This window comes from Nycticebus coucang, chromosome 1 (genome assembly GCF_027406575.1).
Source record: "Nycticebus coucang isolate mNycCou1 chromosome 1, mNycCou1.pri, whole genome shotgun sequence".
NCBI lineage: Eukaryota > Metazoa > Chordata > Mammalia > Primates > Lorisidae > Nycticebus > Nycticebus coucang.
The window spans coordinates 80,677,996-80,687,298 of NC_069780.1; the positions used below are offsets into that span (position 1 = coordinate 80,677,996).

The 9,303-nt window shown below is 32.7% G+C and overlaps 1 non-coding gene across 1 annotated transcript; it reads right to left on the reverse strand.

Annotated features, from left to right (window-relative positions):
* Nucleotides 1–670: 670 nt before the first annotated feature.
* LOC128592213 (U6 spliceosomal RNA) lies at nt 671–777 on the reverse strand. The gene has a single exon (XR_008381802.1). It is a non-coding gene; the product is annotated as a U6 spliceosomal RNA (small nuclear RNA).
* Nucleotides 778–9,303: the final 8,526 nt, after the last annotated feature.

Here is a 9,303-nt window from a genome sequence, read left to right on the forward strand (position 1 = left end):
AAGTTATTCGTTTTTTAAAATCATGAATTAGTACTAATTCTATTAAATAATTTTGCTGCATTTATTGAGGTGATTATATAATTTTCCTCCTGTTTTCTACTAATACGATAAATTGTATATGTGTATACAATATATATCTGAATTTAATTTGCTAATTTTTCAAAGATTTGTAATTTTATGTTCTGAAGAGACTTGCTTGTTATTTTGTTCTTTTATGGCCTTGTTATACATTGAAATTATAGTTTCTAAATCGGAAATTTAGAGAAGAAAATAATTGCTTATTTAACAAGGGCATTAAAAATTTTGTGCAAGATTGGTGTCAATTCTTTCTTAAATACTTTGGAGAATTTACCTATAAAACCAGATGGGATTGGAGATATCTTTGCCAGAAAATTCTTAATTCTGATTCAGATTTAAGTTCTTTAATGGGTGTAATAATATTCAGGTTTTTTTTCCTGTATTAGGTTTGGTAATTTGTGTTTAGACTTTCACATATCTTAGAATAAAGTTATTAATAAGTCCTCTTATTATTTCTTATTAATAGGATTTATACATGATCGTTTTTTATTTACAGATAAAAGGAACAGGTATTGTACAGAGTTCTCACATGCCCCACCCAGATAGTTTTGCTTTTCATTAACATTCTACATTAGTATATTTCTTTTCCTTTTAAAATATGAAATGCTTCATGAATTTGCGTGTCATCCTTGCACAGGGGGCTTGCTAATCTTCTCTGTATTGTTCCAATTTTAGTATATGTGCTGCCAAAGCGAGCACACTATGTTATATTTCTTAATGATTATTGAACTGATGTTGGTACATTATTATTAACTAAAATCCATAGTTTATTTAAAATTCCCAGTTTTTACCTGATATTCTTTTTCTGTTCCAGGATCCTGTCCAGGATACCACATTGCATTTAGTTATTACATCTCCTTAGGTTCCCCTGGGCTGTGACAGTTTCATAGACTTTCCTTGTTTTTGATGACCTTGACAGTTTTGAGCAGTACTGGTCAGATACACTGCAGTGTGCCCCTCTGTTAGAATTCGTCTGATGCTTCTCTCATGATTAAACTGGATTTATTTTTTTCTTCAGCTTCTAAGGTGGAAGCTTATTATTTTTAGATCTTTTCTAATATATGTTTATATGTAGTATATTTATATTATATACTTAATACTATAATTACCCTCTTGTACATAACTTTAGCTGCATCCCATAGAATTTGATCCTTTTTTTTTTTCATTTTAATTCAGTCCAAAATATTTGAATACTTTTCTCTTTTTTTGGAAGAATTTTCTTGAAACTTCTTGTATACATGTGTTTTGACAAATATTATTTAGAAGTTATTTAACCTTCAAATATTTAGTCTCCTCCTCCACCAGCTATCTGGTTTAATTCTATTATGGTCTAAGCTAATACTTTGTATAATTTCTGTTATTTTAAATTTGTTAAAATGTGTTTTATGTCCCAGAATGTGGTCTGTCTTGGTGATTGTTCCATGTAAGCTTAGAAAGAGTAAATACATATATTCTGCTGTTGTTAGATGCTGTGTCCTATATATATCAATTAGGTTTCATAAAACAGTGTGGTTTAGCTTAACAATATTTAGCTCAACTGATTTTCTGCTTACTAGTTGTGTCACTTACTAAAATAGTGGTGTCGAGGTCTATAATCATGACGGTGGATTTGTCTGTTTCTCTTTGAAGCATTACCAGGTTTTATCTCACATATTTTGAGGATCTCTTGTCAGGTGCATACACATTGAGAATTGCTGTTTTCTTGGAGAACTGACCTCTTTTTCCTTATATAATATTCCTTTTTGCCTTTGACAATTTTTCTTATTCTGAAGTCTTCTTTGTCTGAAATTATTACAGCTAGCTCAGATTTTGAGATGTTATTTTTAACTTATTTATGTCTTTGAATTTAAGGATTTAAGGTAGGATTCTTATAGGTAACACAGAGTTGGATTGAAAACAGTTTTTTATTAATCTACCCCAACAGTCTCTGCCTTTTAAACTAGTCACCTTCAAAGTTATTACTGATATAGTTGGTTTAATATTGACCATATTATAACTGTTTTCTATTTGTTGCTTTAGCTTTTTTGTTTTTTCCCCTCCTCTTTCTGGTTTTAATTGAACATTTTAAATGATTCTATTGTCTCTTTTTTGCCATATCAATAATTTTTTTTAAATGTTTGTGACTATACTAAAGTTTGCAATATAAATTTACAACTATTCAAAATCCTCGCCCTAATACCACCGTATTGCCTCACAGGTAAAGCTGGTACTTTGCAACCAAGGAATTTTAGCACCTCCCTTCTTTCTTTTATAACATTGCTGACATTCATTTTACTTATCTATGTGCTGTAAACATCCAAATACATTGTTACTTTTACTATCTGAACAAATCATTATCTATGTAGTAACATATTTCAAAATGGTTACTTTTCTCTTCCCTTTTCTTGACATGAGATTTTTCTTAGTTCTTCACCATGAGAACCTGGTGTGTTCCTGGAGGTAAAACCCACAAAAGTGAGGGAATTGCCCTGAAACTGTCCTCCCCCCTGAAGTTTCCCCACTCTTGAGTTAGTCCACATGTAGATCGCAGCAATTCCTCAACAGCAACATGTCAGTGTTACTGCAATTCACAGGTCCTTCTGTTTAAGATAAGCTCATCTCAGCCGTGATTACCTCTGCAAACTAAATTCTCTGATGGATCTAAGTTTATTAATAGTGTTGCTCAGATCTATATCACTATTATTATCTATATCATTATTTCAGTGTGTTGAGTGTTTTTCTTACAGTAAGGTTGGAAATGATGATTTCCAGGCACTTTACCTGTTGGAGCTGAAACCAGAAGTTCTTTGTTATCTTTTTTAATGTCTAAAAAAGTATTCACAATGTCCCATTTTTTATTCCTGATAGTGGTAATATGGATCACTTTTTTCCTTAATTGCTCTTGTCAACAGTTTATTGATTTTAGTAATTTCATTAATAAATTACTTCTTGTTGATTCTATCTTGTATTTGTTTTCAATTTTATTAATTTCTGCTTTTTTAAAATTAGTTTTGTCTTCTTACTAATTTTCTTGAATTTAACTTATTATTCTTTCTCAAACCTTTTGCAATAATTATATCATGTCTTTTAATTGTATTTTCTTTTCTGATGTGCATTTAAAGCTATAATTTTCCTCTTAACACTGTTAGATGCATTTATTTCCTCTTAATACTGTTAGATGTATTTATTCTGTTCAAAGGATAATGCCATATTTTTGTTATCATTCAGTTCAAAATATTTTCTAATTTTGTTATAACTTTTTCCTTTGGTTATTTAGAATTATGTTCTTAATTTATATAAGAAAAATTAACCTTAGTATTTTTTTTTTTTTTTTGAGACAGAGTCTCACTTTGCCACTTTCAGTAGAGTGCCATGGCATTGTAGCTCACAGCAACTTCAAACTCTTGGGCTCAAGCAATTCTCTGGTCTCAGCCTCCCAAGTAGCTGGAACTACAGGCGCCTGTCACAACGCCTGGCTATTTTTTTTAGAGACAAGGTCTCGCTCTAGCTCAGGTGCAATTCATCCGTCTCGGCCTCCCAGGGGCTAGGATTATAGGCATGAGCCACCGTGCCCAGCATAACTTTAGCATTTGGTTCTTTTTTGTGTGTGATTTTTGGCCAGGGCTGGGTTTGAACCCGCCACCTCCGGCACATGGGACCAGCGCCCTACTCCTTGAGCCACAGGCACCGCCCCAACTTTAGCATTTGGATAATTACTTTAAATTACTGATGTTTACCTTAATTTTAGAGAATATATTCTGAATGATTTTAATCCTTCTAAATGCATTGAAGTTTACTTTATAGCCAAGTATACTTGATATGGGTAAATATTCTGTATATATACTTGAAAGCAATATGAATTCTGTCATTTCTTTAGTACATTGTTTTATACATATGTGTATATATGTATACATATGCTAAGTTTGTTAACAGTGTTGCTCAAATCTATATCATTATTAGTTGTTCATTGAAGTATCAGTCATTAGAGGTAGATATTAAAGTCTTCCACTTCTATTCTTTTAGTTATTTCAACTTCTGCTTTTTGTGTTTTGAAGCCATGTTTTTAGTTGCATACAGATATCAAGTTTTTATGTCTGCCTGGTAGATTAACTCCTTTACCTTGTAAACTATCTTTCTTATGTTTAATGTTTCTTGCCTTTTGCTTTAGAGGCCACTATGATATAAATATAGCTACAACAGCTTTATTTTGGTTATTGTTACCATTTTATCTGTGCCCTTATAGCCAATGCTTGGCTTTGCAAGCAGAATCCAGTTTTTTTTTTTTTAAATCTAGCCCGTTAACATTTTATCTTTTTTTTTCACTTTTTTTTTTAATTAAATCATAGCTGTGTACATTGATATGATCATGGGGTATCATTCACTAGCTTCACAGAGCGTTTGACACACTTTCATCACACTGGTTAACATAGCCTTCCTGGCCTTCTCTCAGTTACTGTGCCAAGACACTTACATATTCTGTGTCATTTTTATACACTAAGCTTTTTACTTGCTTTCTTTAGTATTTATTTTCTAATTATGTCTCATTTCTCTCCTTTTCTTCTATTGTAAGAATCAAATATTTTATTGTCCTATTTAATTCAGTTATTATATTACTAATTATACGTGTTTATTATTCTTTAGTGATTACCATAGGGATTATAGCATACATCTTGGATTTGTTATAGTCTTAATATAAGTTAGTATATTTATCCATTCTCAAACAGGATCTTGGAACAATTTAACTCTATTTCATTTTCTCCTTTCATATTACTTAGATGTTATTTATTGTTGACTATATTCACTTTGTTATTATATTAAATATTATTAATTCTAACTGTCTAACTGTGTTTTTGCATCCATTAACCATCCCCACTTTATCTCCCTTTCCCACTACCATTCCTAGCCTCTGGTGACCATCATCTACTCTCTGTAGAATGTAGAACCTGACCTCCATGAGATCATTTATGTTCTTAAAAAAATTGGAAAGTGGTATTTATCAAGTAATTTTCATGTTGTGCTAAGATGAAGTAGCTTGCAGCAGATCATTAGGCAACTGAAAAAGCTGCTTAAAATACCAATAAAAATTATCTTAGAGATTATGAAAGATCTGCTAAAGCAACTAAGACATAATGGGTCATAATCTCAGAGAAAAGGAAGAGAAGTGAGCTGACATACTCTAAAACAAATCTGCCCAGGAGGCATTTGTTGATTCTAGTTCTGGACAAGAGGCAGAAAACTCAGGTAGAGCAACATGGTGGAGAGGCATGGAAGCCAGCAGAGCTCTGGGCAATTCTATGGAGTTAGGCAGACAAAAACCATAGTGAGGGCTGCCAAGGCATCTAGGACTTTCCTTTTCCATGGATTTTTAACTCCACATATATTTTTGACAACACAACTCATTGCTATTTTTATTCAGTCAATAGTCTTTTGTATTTACCAATTTGTTTTGGCTTGATTCCTTCCTGTATTTTTGGTGAGGTAGGGGATATAGTATTATTTTTCTTTTAGCTCAAAAAATATCTCATTAGCATTTCTTTCAGCCCACATCTGCTGGTGAAAAATTCTATTTTTGTATGCTAGGAATGTCCTCATTTCACCTTCTCCTTTAATAGATATTTTATAAGGTATAGAATTCTACATTGATAGCTTTGTTCTTTCCACATTCTAAAGATGTTGTTTTGTTGCCTTTTGTAGACAAGGCTACTGTCCATCTTATAGCAACTTTGAAGATTATGTCCTTCTTTCTTTTGCTACTTTTACAATTTTATATTTTATCGTTGGCTTTCAACACTTTTTCTCCCCTCTAGCATGCTAAGATGTCATTTTTTTGGTATTAATCCTACTTCAGGTTTGTAGCACTTTTCATTCTGGAGGAAGAATTTTCAGTCTGGAGGTCTATTTACATCTATAGACCATTTTATTATGTGCCAGATAATTTCTTATTCTTTTCTCTCTCTCTCTAGAACATCTGTTATTCTGTCTTTCAGTTCACTAATCTTTTGCATGTCCAATTTGTGGTCAAAATCATCCATTTTAAGTGCCTTATTCAAATTATTAAAATTTTCATTTCCATAATTTCCATCTGATGTGTTTAAATACATTTTAGTTTTTTGCTAAAATTCTCCACCTTGGAGACATGTTTTTTTTTTTTTTAACATGTCAATCACATACATTTTAAAGTGTCTTTCTAATACTTCAATAATTAAGCTATCTATAGTCTTTTTTTTTCTTTTTAGTCTGATTTCTTGATATGTTTACCAATTTTTTAAATAAACTATTTTTAGAGACTTTTACAGTCATAGCAAAATTGAACAGAAGGAACAGAGTTCTCATATTCCCCTTGACCCTATACATGCACAGTATCCCCCACTATGTACATTGCCCCAGAGTTTTACATTACAATTATTGAATCTAGACTGACACATCATTATCACCCAAAATCCATAGTTTATAATAGAGTTTACTCTTGGTGTCATTTATTCTATGAATTTGACAAAGGTATCATCACATGTATCTACCATTATAGTATCCTACAGAATAGTTTCACAATTCTAAAAATTCTCTGTGCTCCGTTTATTTATTCCTCCCTCTTTCCTAATCACTGTTTCTGTGGTTTTGCCAGCCTGATTAGCAATGCTTGAGTGAATGGAAGACTTTGTGTATGGAGGTATGGAGGCTCTGGATGATGTTACCTTCTTCCTGAGGGGACCTTTATATTTCCGATAGGCAGAAAGGGTGAGGCAGATCATTTCAATCCAATCAAGAGATGAACTGATTGGAGGCTCAGGGCCAGTAGTGTGAGGCTTGTCCAATTTTTCCTTGTTACAGGAGTGTATATTTCTAGCACTCTCACTGAGAGTCTGGGATGTTTACTAACGTTCTTGCCTTTGGAGATTTATAAGTTTCTTTGTCTCTTCAGCTCTCAAAGACTACTGAAAATAACATTCTGCTTTTCAGAAACATTTTACTTTAGATTCTCAGCCTTTTACTCTGAGCAGATTAATAATTGGCAAATTCTTCTGTAGGAAAAATGCTAAGTATTGGGCTAACTTATTTGTATTTTTGTATTTCCTTCCTCCAAGATTTTGGTCCCTAAAGTCCTAGATACTTTGGCATCCCTCAGTACAGATTTTGTCTACCTAACCCCGTAGAATTGCCTAGAGCTCTGCTAGCTTCCATGACTCTCCACCATGTTGCTCTACCTGAGTTTTCTGCCTCTTGTCCAGAACTAGAATCAACAAATGCCTCCTGGGCAGATTTGTTTTAGAGTATGTCAGTTCTCATCTCTTCCTTTTTTCTGAGATTATGACCCATTATGTCTTGGTTGCTTTAGCAGATCTTTGATAATCTCTAAGATAATTTTTTTTTTTGGTATTTTAAGCAGCTTTTTCAGTTGCCTAATGATCTGCTGCAAGCTACTTCATCTTAGCATAACGTGAAAATTACTTGATAAATACCACTTTCCAATTTTTTTAAGAACATAAATGATCTCATGGAGGCCAGGTTCTACATTCTACAGAGAGTAGAATGCTGGTCACCAGAGGCTGGGAATGGTAGTGAGAAAGGGGGATAAAGTAGGGGTGGTTAATGGATGCAAAAATATAGTTAGATAGTTAGAATTAATAATATTTGATAGCATAACAAAGTGAATATAGTTAATAATAATAATGATAAATACCTGAAGTGATGGATAGCCTAATCACCTTGATTTAATTAATACACATTGTATGTCAATACCAAATCATCACAGGCACCCTATAAAGATATACATCTATTATTTAATAAATAATTGAAAATAATCTTTTTTAAAAGGTATATTTTTAAAAGTTCTACAATGTTGGAAAGTTTTACATTGCCTTTTTATTCCTTGACTGGTTTACTGGTTTCTTTCTTCTTTGGAACTTAATTTCCTGTGACAAATGGCCTCTAATACTCTAAGTCTCTCATCAGTATTTCTCAACTTTGCGCATTTGAATTATCTAGGAAGATTTAAAAATTGCTAATGTATAATTCCTATCTCTGGAGCTTCTAATTTCATTGATCTGGGATATTGTTAATACATCACAAGCAAGCAGAGAATCACTACTCTAAATGCTAAAAAATTTTCTTCTTGTTTGAGTAATCATTATAAATTTGTTTGCAATCACAATAAATGAGGCACATTATAAGTTTTGACGAAAAAGAGTTTTCAAATACAAATGTTTAAAATTGTACCTTTGTTTATCACATCAAAAGTTTTCATACTCCTGAGTAATATGTAAATATGGAAAAGAAGTATACCTTTCTTTCCAGATAAGTAAAATACATCTTTAAAAAGAAAAGATGAGTAAAGTCATTTGTAAAAAGGAGTAGTAGGAAAGACGTGGCCTTAATGAAAGGTACATTCTCAGGCACATCAATATTAGGAAAGAATATAAACTCAAGAATATAGAACTTGATTGTCTTAAACCTACCTTTGCCATATACCTCTAGGAAAATTTTGCATATTCCCCAAATTGGGTAAGGCATACTATTTTGAAAATCACTGTTCTATAGTGTGCTAGATAATTTTTCTTTTTCATTCCAAATTAATTTCCCACCCTTCTCCACCTTGCTCTCTGCCTCCACCTTGCCCTTCTTGCCCCTCTGGCTTCTGGTTAGATTATTCAATGAGTTGGAAAGGACAGTGAGGTCGGGGTGTTTATTTTCCAGGCTCCCTTTCAGCAGAGTTTTCTCAGGAAACCTGAGTCTTTTTTTTTTTTTTTAATTTCATATTAATATAAGGGTAAACACAATTAGATTACATTGTTTGCATTTATTAGGTAAAGTCCAAGTTATAATCTTGATTACCATTCCCCTTAGGTGGCCATCCCTTCACTTCAGTTTTTGTAGTCATTTCCTCCCCTCCCCTTGAGAAGGTAACAGCTTTCTCAAAGTGTTTAAATATTGTTTCTGATTTTCCTACAACCTTTAAAAACAGCCTCCATTAAATTCTCCCCAAATTATCCTAATGTGAGCATGCTTGGCTTATACATGTAGAGACAGAACAGCTCTCAGTGTGACTCCATGGCTTCCACAGAGTTGACTGGGATCAGGGATTTTACTGAAGAAGTCTTCTAGTTCCTTATCCTCTCTAATTAGAGAGCACAATAATGATTTCTGAACGCCAATTTTGCCCCAAACAAACCTGGTATTATGGTTCTTCAATACACAGATCCCAGAGAATGAATGCTTCAGCTGACATCATCTAAAACTAATACAATGAGA